General features: G+C 37.2%; 1 protein-coding gene and 1 long non-coding RNA gene across 2 annotated transcripts in view; one reads left to right on the top strand and one right to left on the bottom strand.

Moving 5' to 3' along the window:
- Positions 1-17,244, bottom strand: part of ATP10A (ATPase phospholipid transporting 10A (putative)) — a 161,502-nt gene that overhangs the window by 96,860 nt on the left and 47,398 nt on the right. The gene's annotated exons all lie outside the window — the stretch shown is intronic.
- Positions 9,694-11,359, top strand: LOC148113525 (uncharacterized). Its single transcript, XR_015734530.1, has 2 exons — positions 9,694-9,730; positions 9,862-11,359. It is a non-coding gene; the product is annotated as an uncharacterized LOC148113525 (long non-coding RNA).

The following is a 17,244-nucleotide window of genomic DNA, read 5'->3' as shown; positions in this document are numbered from 1 at the left end:
ACCCCCCCCGATTCAGTCAGTTCTTTTTTTTTTTAATAATAATTTTTATTGTAGTTTTTCTTTTTCATAATTCTAATACATAATCAAACAGTGTCATTTTTATATACCTTGGATTAACAGTTCATATAATATATACATTATATATATATATATATATATACACATACATCCTCAACTTTCTTATGAATATTACCTATTTTTGTTTCTTTCTTTTTTTTAAAAAAAAATAATATTTATTTACATTTTTCGTTAAAAAACATAGAAACAACACATCATAAAAAGATAACACACAAAAAACAAAACAACAATAAACATACATACTTCTTTGCTTCTTTGTAGTACCTTAATACACAAATATTCGGTACTGTATCTCTACATTATAATCCGGAGACGACAAAACAATTTACATGCCTTAGTATATCAATTAGGTCTATCCGACCTCACTTATCTTATATAAGATAGGTTTCTCAATAGATATCATTCCTCCTCTAAAATGGAATTTACTTTCCTCTTTTCTAGCCATTTATAAAATTTATCCCACACTAAACCTCCCTGTGATTGCTCTCTCTCCTTTAATTTTTTGGTTAATGTATCAGCTTCTGCACAATCTAAGATTTTTTTAATAATAGCCTCTTCTGTTGGGATATTCTGGTTTTTCCAGAGTTGGGCGTATGTCAACCTCGCCGCTGTGATGATATGTAAAGCCAAATACCACAAATCCTTTTTTATATTTTTCGGCTTGGACCCGAGCAGGCATGCCTCTGGTCTCCAATCTATTTTTACCATTAAAATCTCATTGAGCCATTTTTTTATTTTCCCCCAAAATTCCGTTGCTTTCGGACACGTCCACCACTGATGATAATAAGTGCCATGTTCCCACCCGCATTTCCAGCATTCTGCCGTATGCCCCGGGAACATTTTTGCTAATCTATCGGGGGGTAGATGCCATCTATGTATCATCTTATAGATGTTTTCCTTATACGCCGTGGATACAACTAATTTCATATTATCCCACCAAATCTCTTGCCATTTGTCTAAATATATTGGGTGTCCAAAATTTTTTCCCCAAGCGATCATGGTGTCCTTAACTGTTTCCTCACCTATCTCCATTTTCATAAGCAATTTATAAGTTTTTGACGTCATGCTTTTTTCTTGGCCCATCAGAATTTTATCTAGCTCTTGTGTGTCCCCATTAATGCCTTTCCCATCTTTATCCTTTTGAAATTTAGATTGGATCTGCAAGTAACTCCACCAATCTATTTGCACCCCTTGGGAGTTTAGTTCCTGTCTAGATTTTAATCTCCCTTGTATGTTCATCAACTCCTTATATGTTAATTTTTTGGCCACATTGTAAAGGTTGGGATATGTCACTGCTTCTAGAGGTGCTAACCAGCAAGGTGTTTTAGTATAATATTTTCTACTAACTTTTTCCCAATTTCGAATTAAGATATTTCTTAAGTAGTGTCGGATAAACCATTTACTTTGTAGGGTATTCTCACGCCAAAGTGCCTTATGCCACCCTTGTTGAAGGTCAAACCCTTCTAATTTAAGGAGACAACTGTTACCTAAGGTAATCCATTCTTTTACCCAAGTTAATAATGCAGCCGAATAATAATTCTCCCAACTAGGTAAGCCTAAACCTCCTCTTTCTCTTAATTCTTGCATCATCTTTCTTTTGATCCGCGGTTTCTTCCCCTGCCAAACATATTTAGTTGTTAATTGGTTTAGGTCCATAAAAAATTTTTTAGATAGGTTCACTGGGGCAGTTTGGAATAAGAAGTTGAACTTCGGTAAAAGGTAAGATTTTACTGTTGTTACTCGTCCTAGTAATGAGAGTTGTATTTTTCCCCATTTTTCTAGATCTCTTTTGGTTTGGGCTAGTAGTTTGTTATAATTGTCCTCCTGTAGACTCGAACACCTATTGGTAAGCCACACTCCCAGGTATTTAACTTTATTCACTACATTTAATCCAGTCGTCTTCTGCAGATCTCTTTTTGATTCTTCTAAAATGTTCTTAGTTATTATATTTGTTTTCTTTTTATTTATTGATAGCCCTGCTACAGCTCCAATTTTTTCAATTGTCTATAATAAATTTAAACAAGATTCTACGGGCTCTTCCAAAATAAAAACCATATCATCAGCAAAAGCTTGGGTTTTATATATCTGTTGTCCAATTGCAAGGCCTTTAATTTTTTCCTCATTCCTTATTTTACATAGTAGTGTTTCTAATGATAGAATAAAAAGTAAGGGGGACAGAGGACATCCTTGTCTTGTGCCTTTATCAATAGAAAATTCTTCTGTCAAGTCCCCATTTATCAATAATCTGGCCCTTTGTTTAGTGTAGATAGCTTTAATCGCATTTATAAACCTCTGCCCAAAGCCCATATATTCTAGTTGTAATAATATGTAGTCCCAGTTAACTCTATCAAATGCCTTCTGGGCATCTATAAAGACTAAAGCAACCTGTTTGCCAGGGTGTTCTTCATAGTATTCCAGTACATTTAACATAACTCTCATATTGTCTCTTAATTGTCGTGTTGGTAAGAATCCGTTTTGGTCGGAATGTATGAATTCATTCAAGAATCCTTTTAGTCTATTTGCTAGAATTGTGGTAAAGATTTTGTAATCTGAGTTCAGAAGGGAAATAGGTCTATAGTTTTTTATGTCTGATTATGTTTGATTTAGGAATCAAACTAATGTTAGCCTCTCTCCATGAATAAGGGATTTCCGCTTTCCCCACTACCTCATAAATAGGTCCTTCATGTGCTCTCCCATAGTCTCAAACATTGTTTTGTATAATTCCGCTGGAAGCCCATCTGTGCCCAGCGTTTTTAGATTCCCCTGTTTCTTTACTGCTTTTTCAATCTCTTCTAAAGTAATTTCTTCATCTAATATTTCTTTCGTCAAATTCGATAACTTAGGTAAATCCGAGTTCTCTATATAATTTTTTATCACATCTATTGGAATTTCCTCTCTTTTATATAATTCTTTATAAAAATCCACTGCAATTTTTTCTTTCCCTTTTTTATCTTTTATTAGGTTCCCTTCCTTGTCTTCTAATTGATCAATTCATCTAATCTGTTTTTCTTTTTTTAATCTAAATGTAAGCCATTTTCCTAATTTATTTGTTGATTCAAAGTGTTTTTGTTTTGCTAATTTTATCTTATCTTTCAATTTATCCAATTCCAAGAGATTAAGCTGATGTCTTAAAATTATTATCTGTTCTTTTGCTCTTGCCAAGAGTGGATTATCTTGTAATTGTTCCTCGGCTTTTATTAATTTGCTTATTAACTCGCCCCTTTCTTGTTCTTCTTTCTTATGTTTAATGGCCATGTATTTAATGCAGAGACCTCTTATAAAAGCTTTGGCGGTATCCCATACTGTTTGTAATGACATCCCCGGTGTTTTATTCTCTTGAAAGAAAAGGGGTATTTCTGTCTTAAGTATTTGTGTAAATTCAGTCTCTTTTAGAATCTCCGATCTCATCATCCACCTCCTTCTATTTTCCCCCTCTTTCTTTAGTATGACTAATACCGGATTGTGGTCCGCCCAATCATTCGGCATAATTCTAGACTCTGCCACTAAGGAGTTAAGTTCTTGTATCATCCAAATCATGTCCAGCCTGGACCACGATTTATGTCTAGCTGAATAATGAGTAAATTGTTCTTTGGTCAGGTTGTGCTCCGCCATGTATCTTTCAGTCCTAATTCCTCTCTCATTTCATCCCAAATGGCTGGTAAAGTTTTCCTATCATATCCTCCATTTCTTTTTTGACTCTCCCCTGTTTTGTAATCCTGTGTCCTATTAGCAACTGCGTTAAAATCGCCCATAAGGCATACCTGCTCATAGTACAAGTCTCGGATTTCTCTTTGTAATTTCCGGAAGAACAATTTATGTTTAGTATTTGGGGCATAAATTCCTATCAGTAAGGCTTTACTCTGAAATAATTCCACCTCTAATATTAACATTCTTCCCTTTTCATCTGCAAAAAGTTGTTTCGGGGAGAGATATTCCTTTACATACATTGCTACCCCTCTCTTTCTCTCCTCTGAGGCCGCTACAAATAGTTTCCCTGCTTTAGGGCATTTCAATAGTTTAGCATGTGACAATTTAATGTGCGTTTCCTGCATACAAATTATATCCGCATTAGTTTTCACAATTTTGGTTAGTAACCGTCTTCTCTTTGCTGGCGCGTTAAGACCATTGACATTTACTGTCAAAAGTCTCACTCCTTGATCCATCCCTATCTATTGGTCCCTTTAATTTTGGCTGCTAGACGAGTTTCAATTCCGGATTCTTCCAGTTCTCCTTCCTCCCCCTTCCTCCCCTCTCGTTTCCCCTTTTCCTGATACATTTGTATTCCTCTCTCATTGCTCCGCTCCTCTTTCTGGTCTTTCTGAATCTCTTTAACTCTTTCTTTATCTCTTTCGCTTTCAGTAGGTCCAAAGAAGTTTTGACAAAATTCTTGTGCATCCTGTATGTTTTCAATTTTAATCTTATGGTCCTGCCATGTCACCAAAAGTCCTTCAGGCAATAGCCATCGGTAAGGCACATTTTGCTTCCTTAGTTGCGAGGTTATAAACTGGTAACTCTGCCTCTGTTCTCGAACCCTTCTGGGGATCTGTTTTAGAAATGTAATCTGCCGTCCTTTATATGTGATATTCTGATCCCTGGCCTTATGAATGGTTTCATCTCTGAGGGCCTTTTTGGTAAGTCTTATATGTATTTCCCTGGGCAGGTTGTGCCGTCTCGCGTAATTGGTGTAAACCCGATAGGCCTTGTCTATCTCGCCATATACTTCCTCTTTCTCCCCACTACTTCTGCAATCACTTCTCCCACAATTTCCTCCAACTGTTCTTCTCTATCCTCCACCACATTTTGTAGACGTAGGAAAAAGGCAGACTTCTCCATCTCTATTTTTGTTTCTGTTGTATATCCACCTATACCATTTTTCCCAAACTGCCGAATCATCTTTTTCTTTCAATTCTAAAGTTAATTTATTCATTTCGGCACATTCAAATATTTTCTGAATAATCAATCCCTCTAGTGGTTCAGTCAGTTCTATACAGTAGTCCTCGACTTATGACCACAATTGACCCCAAAATTTCTGTTGCTAAGTGAGACATTTGTTAAGTGAATTTGCAGCCTTTCTTGATACATTTGTTAAGTTAGTAACATGGTTGTTAAGTAAATCTGGCTTCCCCATTGACTTTGCTTGTTAGAAGATCACAAAAGGTGATCACATGACCCCAGGACATTGCAACTGTCATAAATTTGAACCAGTTGTCAAATATTTGAATTTTGATCATGTGACCATTGGGATTATGGCACAACAGCCATAAGTGTGAAAAATGGTCATCACTCACTTTTTCAGTGCCGTTGTAATTTCAAAAGATCACTAAATGAACTGTTATAAATTGAGGACTACCTTTAATTGATATGATTGCACAATACAATGCTCACTTTGCATCTTAGTCATTTTCTTAGAAAACAGGAACTGTTTATAAGTGAGAGTTAGAAATCAATGAACTGGATAGATTTTGGTAGAAGAGAGAGGAAAGGGAAAAAAAATAACCCTTATTTTCTAAATATACATTTCTGGCTGCTGACACAGCCTTCCTCTTAATAATCTCTTTATTTATTCCCAAAAGCTGCAGGGGATGAGTGAATTTGCCTGGATTGACACAGACAGGCCTCCGAATAAGCCAAGCTATTACTATTCTGAAATCAGGAAATAGTTGGAATAATTTCCAGGGCAATCTGAATTCAACATGAGCTTTCCACTTTTCTGTACAATCATCCAATGCTCCAGAATCAACTTGGATGTTCCAGATAGGAGGACAAATCACAGCCAACCAAAAGAATGGTGATTTTTGCCTCATTTTCAGGCTGGCAAATTTTCTGTTTTTATTTTGTATTTATTACTGAATTTATTATTGAATTTATTTGCGACCTATCTTGTATCCAATAATCCTGATCGGCTGTGATCTGTAATCTGTAGGAAAATGATATTTCATTAAGAAATCTCTCTAATTTCTCTTCTTTCTTTCTGTTTGTCTTTACTATCAGAGCCCCAGAAGCAGACAAACTGGTGGGATGGGACGGGACGGGATGGGATGGGATGGGATGGATGTGGAGGGGGACATTGAGAACCAGCTGCTGTGGCCTAGAGGTGGAGCTCTTGCCTCACAATCAGGAGGTTGTGAGTTTGATCCCAGGTAGAGGCAGATGTAGGGTCTCCTGCTTGGGCAGGGGGTTGGACTAGATGACCTGCAAGGTCCCTTCCAACTCTGTTAATCTGTTTCATCTTCTCCAAATTGAATTAAACTCTGAGCTAAGGTATAATGCTCATCTCAAATTTGAGGAAGGTATTGTGACCTAGTATGCCTACAAACACAAAAAGCATTTCTTCCCATGTGACATATAGGTCTGCTAGCTGGAGCTTATATTTATGTCAAATAAGCACTTGGATCAGGAGTGAAATGTAAAATTTGTTACTACCGGTTCTGTGGGCGTGGCTTGGTGGGGGGTGGTAATGTGACTGGGTGGCCGTGGCCAACTTTTTTTTTTTTTACTTTTCAAAGCCTCTGCCAATCAGGCAACTCAGCTGGGATCGTCAGAGAGGCTTTTCAAAGCATTTTTAAAAAAGCCTCTCTGCCAATCAGGCAATTCAGCTGGGATTGTCAGAGGCTTTTCAAAGCATTTTTTTAACCACCTCTTCAGCCAAAGAGGTTGTAAAAAAAAAAATGGTTTTAAAAGTTAAAAAAAAAAAGTTGGCCATGCCCACTCAGTCATATTACCCCCACCACCAAGCCACGCCCACAGAACCGGTAGTAACAAATTTTATATTTCACCACTGGTATAGATTAAAAAAAGCCAGAGATCTTCCAATAATAACAATAGTGTTATCCTTAGTGTATGATCAAAAATATAAATGTGGCCATCACAACAGTACAAAGGTTGTGTGTGTTTTTGTGTGTGCGTATGTGTTAAAAAAGCCAAGAATATCTTTAAATTGCGTTTTACATCAGAAGTTAGTAGAAAGAAGAGGTTGCAGAAAAAAATGCTTTTAAAAGCCTCTCTGAAGATCAGGCAACTCAGCTGGGATTATCAGAGGCTTTTCAAAGCATTTTTTTTTACCATCTCTTCAGCCGAAGAGGTTGCAGAAAAAAATGCTTTGAAAAGCCTCTGACAATCCCAGCTAAGCCGCGAGATCATCAGAGGCGCTTTTTTTTTTACTTTTAAAAGCATTTTTTTAAGAGATTGTAGAAAAAATGCTTTTAAAAGTAAAAAAAAAAAATCCTCTGATGATCCTGTGGCTCAGCTGGGCATGGTGGGTGGTGGTGCAGGGATTTTTGCTACCGGTTCTCCGAACCACCCGCCGCCATCGCTACCAGATCAGGCGATCCGGTCTGAACCGGGAGCATTTCACCCCTGACTTGGATGTTTTTGTATACCTTTATTTCCTAATTTTTCCTAATTACCCCACTACATTCATTTAGTGACCATTTAAAGTTGCAACAGTGCTGAAAAAAAATGACTTAGGACCATTTTTCACATTTATGACCGTTGCAGCATCCCCATGGCCATGTGATCAAAATTCAGACGCTTAGCAACTGGCATGTATATATGAGGGTCGCAGTGTCCTGGGATCATGTGATTACCCTTTGCGACCTTCTGACAAGCCAGAATGGGAAAGCCAGATTTATTTAACAGGGTTACTAACTTAACAACTGCAGTGATTCAACTTAAAAACTGTGTCAAGAAAAGTCATAAAATGGAGCAGAATTCACTTAAGAACTGTCTTGCTTAGCAATGGAAATGTTGGCCTCAATTGTGGTTGTAAATCAAGGACTATCTATGTTGTATTCCAAACCCGGGTTAATTATGAATACAGTAAATATAATAAATATAGAGTGGGGGGCTGAGTTTTACACACACACATATTATTTACCTAATTTTTTTTTAAAAAAAATATTTTTCCTAACTGTGAAATCTGTTTAAGGAACATCTTTGACCTCTAAGTCAAAAAAATATCTTTGGATATTTTTGATGCCGCAAGGATCCCTATCACCATAATAGTCTATTCCAGTGAGGAAAGCAAAAAAGTAGGCTTGAATAAACACTGAGAAGAGCCTATAATATAATTGTCACATGAATCTAAGTGTTCTAAAATAAATTCTGGGGCTGTGCTGAAAACAGGGAAGTTGGGCAAACAAAAGAGATGTGTGGCATGTTTAAGGAAGGGATGGATAAAGGAAGCAACAATCTAAGCAATTTATGAAATATCTACATTTCTTCATCTCTTTTTCCTTTTCCTAGGAATTTCTTCTGTTCATTCTTTCAGTATTGCATTTCCACGATCTCTCTTGGGCCTGCTTATCATTTATGACTTCAAGTGATTCCTTCGAGTGATTGTATGCTGCCCACCCTTTTCGTGGGTGCATGAAAAACATACATTCCAAGCAAAGAGACTTGGAAAAGCCCAAGCTGACACTTCTCAGCTTTTCCTGTCATCGTTATCTTTAACTTCAGGATGACATGGTTGCTTTTCCCTAAGATGCCTGACATCTTTAATCCATCAATCAGTTCCTCTCCGGTGGACAGAATTAGGTCCAGGAAAATGAATGGCCTTGTTTCTTCTGAAATTCCGAAAAATTAAATTGCACCAAGAGAGGATAGAAATCAGTTACTCCTGAGTTACTTTTCCTGCAGCTATCAGGGCATTTGGAGAGTGGCTTCTTGAGAGCCTGCTGAATTGACTTAGAAAGTCTTTATTTTTGTAAAGGCAAAGTTAGGAGAAAATACAAGAAAATATAAGATAAAATATAAGATAAAATGCTTTATAAGATCAAATGGACTTTGTCACTGACTTGTTTCTGATTTTGAGCTTTTCTGGTGTGAAGAGAACTTTGTGTATTCTCTTTTGGGTATAGACACACCCCGGCCAACAGACCTAATGTTGGACTAGGACAGCATTTGTACCTTCTCTATAAGCATGACCACTTCTATCCCATATAGGTACAGATAATGAAATCAAGCATATTTTCAAAATAGTCTGTTTTACAATAATAATTCCCCAACATATTCTATCAAAGCCTCAAAGTAAAGGGAAGTTGGTGGTGTCCCTTGTCTTGAAAGTTCACATTTGAGTTTGTATTTTCAGAAGTTAAGTCCAGTTTGGTTCAATGTTTATTTGTCCTCTTTCTAGTAGAAAATGCTACTTTCTAGTAAAAATGCTACTTCCATAGGCCATATAAAACTGGGACTGATTGAGGCATGATTTCAACATCTTCCTTCTTTCCTTCCTTCCTTCCTTCCTTCCTTCCTTCCTTCCTTCCTTCCTTCCTTCCTTCCTTCCTTCCTTCCTTCCTTCCTTCCTTCCTTCCAACATATAACATACTGAAGAGTTTCTGAAATTCAGTAACATGCAATATTTTGTATTTCTTCATTTGGCATAATTATCTCAATATAGATTCTACTCAGAACTGAACTTTATTTTTAAAATATAGGACTGTCTATCCACAATACACAAAACATATTCTGCATTCAGCAATGAATGAATGGAAGTCAAAGCTGCACTTTTGAACTTTCCCATATATACAGTTCATATAATGGGGCAGAATGGTAGCAATCTCTTTGAATTCCGTAATAATCATCTTGGTAATTCCAGTATTAATATGGCTTTTTTTTTTTTTTTTTACTGATGGCAACACACAATATAGCAGAGGTCTTCAAACTTGGCAGCTTTAAGACTTGTGGACTTCAACTCCCAGAATTGTCCAGCCAGCACTGGACAATTCTGGGAGTTGAAGTCCACAAGTCTTAAAGCTGCCAAGTTCGAAGACCTCTGCAATACAGGGATGGCAGAAACCTTAAAAATTAAGGTCTAGTTTTCCGTTGCTGCGCTGTAAACTCCTTCTCACTCATCTGTTCAATACAACCATTTTCATCCTGTTTGCTCATAGGAATCCTATGCCTGCTATCTGTTTAGATTAATAGGCCACATGCCATTTCTCCACAATTTGTGAGAAGCTGTTGCTTCCTTTGTGGTTTTGCGTATCTCGTCCTTTTCCAAAACTCTACAGCAAATTGTGAATACATGACCTTGAGGCTGCCAAGAAGGCATTGTTCACTTCCAGTAAGCAAGCAACAGAGTTATAGGGACACCAACTAGACTAATAAGACTTTGTCAGGAGCTGGAATGTTTTGTACATTTTGTACATAGCCTACAAAAATTCTCAGCTAGGACACTTTTGACAGTTATCCAATATGCAAGGGGTGTAGTTCTCTCTCTCTCTCTTTTTTTTTTTAACCCAAAGCAAAAAATATATTGAGTGAAACCATCATTCCTGAATACAATAAAGGGAATATATATTTAACAAGCCCATCATATAATAAATTCTTAAATTATTCCAAGAATTACCAAAAACAACCCCGCAGCAACCTTGTACTCTATTCACTGTAAGCAACTACATTAGTGGATTGAACAATAGCAATAGCACTTAGATTTATATACCGCTTCACAGTGCTTTACAGCTCTCTCTAAGCGGTTTACAGAGTCAGCACATTGCCCCCAACAATCTGGGTCCTCATTTTACCGACCTCAGAAGGATGGACAGCTGAGTCAACCTTGAGCCGGTGATTACTGCAATTCAGTAATCAGCAGAAGTAGCCTGTAGTACTGCAGTCTAACCACTGCGACACCACAGCTCATAATGACATCAGATTTTTAGAACTGTTGATATATTTGGGGAATATAAATCTATTTATGGAGGTTAAGTTTCCTTAAGATTAATAGAACTTCTAAGTCAACATATAATTCAGCCTAAATCATTATTTATTATTTTCATGAGCTGTGATTTAAAACCAAAGAGAGCAAATAGTTTTTACACTTCTTTGCAGCTAAAAGGCAAAAAAGAAGAAGAAGGAGGAGAAGGAGAAGGAGAAGGAGAAGGAGAAGGAGAAGGAGAAGGAGAAGAAGAAGAAGAAGAAGAAGAAGAAGAAGAAGAAGAAGAAGAAGAAGAAGAAGAAGAAGAAGAAGAAGAAGAAGAAGAAGAAGAAGAAGAAGAAGAAGAAGAAGAAGAAGAAGAAGAAGAAGAAGACAGAAATATAACTCTTCAAGATTTAGTTCAAGTCATCTAGCATGCAATAGCAGGGAATTATAAACCTGAACATTTTTATATACCTCCCAAATGGATTATTGTAACATGCTCTACATTGTGTTGCCCTTGAAGAATACCAGGAAGCTTCAGCTGGTGCAATATGTGGTGGCATGGAGTGTTGGGTGTTCCTGGAATTACACACATTACCCCTCTGCTCCACAAGATGCATTGGTTGCCAGTTTGTTTTCAGGTTCAATTCAAGGAAGGAAGGAAGGAAGGAAGGAAGGAAGGAAGGAAGGAAGGAAGGAAGGAAGGAAGGAAGGAAGGAAGGAAGGAAGGAGTTGAAATCATGCCTCAATCAGTCCCTGTTTTATATGGCCATTTTCTACTAGAAAGGGGACAAATAAACATTGAACTAAACTGGACTTAACTTCTGAAAATACAAACTCAAATGTGAACTTTCAAGACAAGGGGCACCACCAACTTCCCTTTACTTTGAGGCTTTGATAGAATATGTTGGGGAATTATTATTGTGAAACAGACTATTTTGAAAATATCCCTGATTTCATTATCTGTAGCTATATGGGATAATTATAGAAGTGGTCATGCTTATAGAGAAAGTACAAATGCTGTCCTAGTCCAACACTAGGTCTGCTGATTTTGACTTTTAAAGCCCTACATGGTATAGGGCTAGATTATTTGAGGAAAAGCTTCTATTAGATTACATCTATTATCCTATCACATCCAGCAGGAGGGGGAAATTACAGGTGCCTTCTACTAAAGAATTCCATCTGATAGGATTGAAGAGGTGACCTCAATCTGCTCTGGCACCAGAGATGGTATTCAGCAGGTTCTGACCAGTTCTGGAGAACCAATAGCGGAAATTTTGAGTAGTTGAGTATTTAACCGGTAAATACCACCTCTGACTGGCCCCCGCCCCCATCTATTCTCTGCCTCCCGAATCCCAGCTGATCAGGAGGAAATGGGGATTTTGCAGTAACCTTCCCCTGGAGTGAGGAGGGAATGATGATTTTATAGTATCCTTCCCCTGACAGGCCCACCAAGCCATGCCACGTCCACCAAGCCACATCCACAGAACTGGTAGTAAAAAATTTTTGAATCCCACCACTGTGTGGTACCCATCTGGTGGAACATTATCCCTCAACCAAAGACTGGCCCCAACTCCACTGATTTTTCAGAAATCTCTTAAAACCTGATTTTGTTCACAGGCGTGGGAATCCCATGGGAGTGAGGGGGCTGTGAAATAGCTATATTGGATGTAAGTTGTTCAAGGTACTTTCCTGTGGTTTTAGTTATATTTAGGCTTAACGGTTTAGTGGTTTTTAGAATTTTATTTTAAATTGTTTTAATTATTTGCCACCCAAAGGCACACATGTGAGTTGGGTGGCTATTCAAATCTGATAAATAAATAAATATATAATCTCTTTTATTCATATTTAACAGATGTCATAGGATTGCAGTGTTAATTTTAAATTTTATGGATCACCAATGTCATAGGAATATGAATGCACAGTGAAGTAAATAGCCTCGAGCCACTGGAAATCTGAAGGTGCTTTTCACACCTAAATATTTTTAATGGGCAAAAGACAAGGACTTTGTTATAATAAGATGGAATTATAGGTATATTCCAGTTCACATGAAAAGCCACATCAAAGTTTACACTGAACAGCCAAATTCTCTGCATGGAGAATCATTTTCAGGAAGAGACATCACAGGTTCAGTGTTGTGGAGTGGGGGAGGTAAGTTGTCTTTAGTTTCCCTATTTTCATAAGCATCATTTAGGAGCTAAGGAAGCACCATTAATGTGGTGTTGCTTCATTGGTCAAATAAATTTTCAAAACAGGAGTTAAAGCACAGGTGAAATTCAGCCGGTTCTCACCGGTTCGCCCAAACTGTTAGTAAATTGCTTAGGTAGTTCAGAGAATCGGTTAAAAATAAAGTGCAAGAGAGGTTCTCTCTCTCTCTCTCCCCCTCTCCCTCCCTCTCCCTCCCTCCCTCCCTCTCTCTCTCCCTCCCTTCGATTAATAGTTCCACTTAACAGTTGCACCTGGAATGCAGCCGATACAAGCTGAATCAAGTCAATAAACAACAAAAACTGGCAGGATTAGGGCAGGGAAACCCATCAACCACCCATCTAGGGATGGGATTAACCTCTTCCCTTCAGGAAGGAGGACAAGATTTTCATTATAAAGAGTATTAAGTAACACTTCTGTGATCAGTTGATAGTCCCTGGAGTTTCCCAAGACCTTTTATAGCTGCTGCAGTGTTGGCTACTTCTTGTTTCTTCCTGGGGGAAAAGATACAGGAGGGGACAATGATGCAGCTTGATCATACAGTCCATGAATTTAATGCATGTGTGGTCCAGCCAGCTGTATTCTTCTGCTGTGAAATACTCAATTTAGAACATAGAGAACATAGAATAATAGAGTTGGAAGGGTTTTGGCTTTCAATTAGTCTGAGCAGCTGCTCTTAGTTTCCCTCTCAGCTGCTGCATTTGATTTGGGGGTTGACTTTTTTTAAAAAGGGGAATGGCTGTTTTAAGTTTTCTGCATTGTTTTAGTGGTTCCTGGCACTGTCCTTTTGGGATGTACTTCCCTCACTCTTTTTGAAAGCCTCTAGTGATGGAGCACCCGCAACCTCTGAAGGCAAGCTATTCCATTGGTTGATTGGTCTCACCTTTAGGATTCCACTAATTAATTGTTCTAACTGTCAGGAAATTTCTCCTTAGTCCTAGGTTGCTTCTCTCTTTGGTTAGTTTCCATACATTGTTTCTTGTTATGCCTTTTGGTGCTTTGGAAAATAGATTGACTTCCTCATTTTTGTAGGAGCGCCTCAAATTTCCTGACAGAACAATTAATCAGTGGAACAATTTGCCTCCAGAAGTTGTAAAGCTCCAACACTGGAAGTTTTTAAGAAGAGATTGGATAATCATTTGTATGAAGTGGTGTAGGGTTTCCTGCCTAAGCAGGGGGTTGGACTAGAAGATCTCCAAGATCCTTTCCAACTCTGTTATTCTATTCTATTCTAAATAGTGGAACAGTGCTATTTTATTGTGAGTTGGACTAAGGAGAAATTTCCTAAGGGTGAGACCAATCAAGTTGGCCACGCCCACCCAGTCACATGACCCATTTCCCAGAGAAAACACCGGGAGCCACAAAACCTGGGCAGGTGTGGCTGGGGGGGGGTGTCATGTGACTGGGTGGAGTGACATTGAGTTGGCCATGTCCACCCACCCAGTCACATGCCCACCAAGCCATGCCCACCAAGCCATGCCTACCAAGCCACACCCACAGAACTGGTAGGGAAAAAATCTGAATTTCACCCCTGAGTTAAAGTATATATGAATAGCATATTATATACAGATAGTTCTTACTTTACAACTGGTCACTTTGTGACCATTCAAAGTTACAATGGACCTCCCCAAAAGTATTTACAACTCAGTTCCAATGGATGTGCCCTTTGGGCACTTCACAACTGGCCAGCATTTATGGTTATTTGCAGCATTCTGTGGTTCATGCCAAAAACAGATATTTAGTGTACTTCCAGTTTTCAGCAGAAACAGCCTATAGTGAACAATGGGTTTGCTTAACAACCACAAAATTTGCTTAACAATTGTTACAAAGAAGTTTGTAAAATCAGGTTGGTCACATGGGTGACCGACTATCATGACTTACATACATAATGGGCAGGTCCATTACAGCCATAAATCAAAGATTATCTGTATTTCAACCTATAATTTCAATATTCTAAACTTTTGTTGTTTTGGACAACTAGGCTTTGGAATTTTTCACTAAAAAACCAAATAAACTACCTTAGACCAAATTAAATCATTGATCTATCTGTAGCTTGGCACTGTTTGACCAAATGCTCTTGAGTCACACTCATCAGATTAGCTAATAGTGACAGAAGAGCTGAATATGTCATTCCTAAATTGACTTTATCTCCCCAGAATTTCAAGCAGAGACCATTCCCAGCTGGAGATGTCAGCGACCTGACTTGCTAGCTTTGCAGGCAAGCATAAATCTTTTGTTCAGATGCAAAAGAGCTGTATGGCTCTTCCACTAGATGGCAGTCAAGATCCCTTCATGACTCCATCTCCTTCCCTTCTCTATTTTAGTGCTTTTTCTGTTTTATTTTCATATTTAGGTGCAACATTTCAATGCTACTCAATTTGCCCTACCTTTTGCATACATTAGATAGAAAGTCAAATTATGCTGGTTAAAAAGTGCTAATTTTCACACCAAAGATTTATTAATTCCTTACTTAAAAAATACTCTCAGTTAGTTCTACTTTGCTAGTACAACCTTAAGAATCCACACACGTGACTTTTTGTGCTGGTTCCTCTTTTAGAACTAAAGCTCCTTTTCTCCAGTGTGTTTACTTAGACTTCATGACTCTGAGGCTTATCCAGGGCAATGCAATATGTGCATCACAACATTTAGAGCTATATGTTTAAAACTTTTTGTCCTTACTATTTAAACCATTTCTTTTCTCTATAGTGTCCTTGACTGTTTTTTCCATTGGTATATATCTTTGATCTTGCTGCATCACATATGTATGATAATTCATATTTATGTGTGCATTATATCATTTCTTGCCACTTCCTTATTACTAATTTCCAAGCTGTTAAATATGGAAAATGAAAGTTTCAAATCTGTTCTCAAAATCACCGAAACTAGGTAGTCATCAAAACATCTGTGGTACTGAATCCTGTAAATCAGTTAAACATTCTGTTAAGAAGTACATCCTTCTGTTACAGGGTGGATAAAAATCAATGATTTTTTTAAAAAAATCAAAAAAATCGGATTTTTTAAATTTAAATTGGTTTTTTTTTATTTAAATCAGATTTTTTTTTATTTAAAGCAGGTTTTTTTTTATTGAATTTATTTTAATAAAAAACTTTTGGGGTAAAAATCTATCGTAAGATAGTTTTATATTTAAGATACATAAATAATTTAGTTTATTCAGCATGAAATGGAGTTTAGTTATGTAGCATGAGGCTGTATATTCTACAACACTGGGACTATCGGTGAGTCAACAGCGGGTCAAAGGAGTAGCAGAGATGACAGTTGCTCTTTAAAAAATATGATTTAAATCGAGTTGATTTAAATCAAGTCTTTTTACTAGTGATTTAAATCATGATTTAAATCATGATTTAAATCGACTCGATTTAAATCAAATCCACCCTGTTCTGTTAACCTGAATCTGTTGCAAAAATCAACTCAGTTGCACAATTTAATATTACATTAATCATCACATGAACTCTTCTGGTAAGACCACTTCCTCAATGTAACTGAAAATGATTTCAGTTCCTGCAATCATTGACATAGTTAATTTGGATGTCTGAAGGACAAAATCTTTCCTACATCAAACTGAAGTTTAGTTTACAGACAGTTTAAGATTTGTATTTTGAAACTCCTTCCTTGCATCAGAATCATAATGTTACCATAGAATAGTGTTTGTGGAGGCTGATGGCTTTTGAGTTGTCAGTGGCAGTTGACAATTGTTAAGGATGAAAAGCAATATATATCTCCTTCCTCAAAACTCTTTATGCCATTTTGATTTTTAATCAGGACTGGTCCAATCCTGCAAATGACAGTATGGGCTTTCTGTTATCAGGGAATAGCAGTAAGAAAACAATGTTTTTGCATTTGAATGCAGTGATTATGTTAACTCGGGACAGTTAAGTGTTAACTGTTCAATTCCCAGCATTACTGCTAAATCCTTTAACAAACTCAAAGAAGAGAGTGTCATATTTGGATAATGTCATTATAATTGACATCTCTCTCTCTCCCTCTCTTTCATACACATACATTCAGTATGTAAATGGCAAAAACCCATTGCATTTTATTTTTCCTTTTATCAGTTAAAATAAGAAAATGTATTCTGAGGTCAGACAGTATATTTTGGGAGTATTTGCTTTCAAGATCAGTTTTTCCAGTATTAACTTATTTTGTTTAACTTGTGTTGAAATAGGAAACTTTGTTTTGACAGAATTTGGCTCTCTGTACTTTTTAAAAAATTCTCATTCAACAACTTTGTGGTTTTTAAAAATAAGAGCAGTTAAGAGCAAAGGAGACATACATCTAAGCCAAAATTTATAGTCCTAAATTTCAAT

Source organism: Pantherophis guttatus, chromosome 5 (assembly GCF_059756535.1).
Source record: "Pantherophis guttatus breed Tessera chromosome 5, ASM5975653v1, whole genome shotgun sequence".
In the NCBI taxonomy this organism is placed as follows: Eukaryota; Metazoa; Chordata; class Lepidosauria; order Squamata; family Colubridae; genus Pantherophis; species Pantherophis guttatus.
This window is presented reverse-complemented; position numbering and strand designations above follow the sequence as displayed.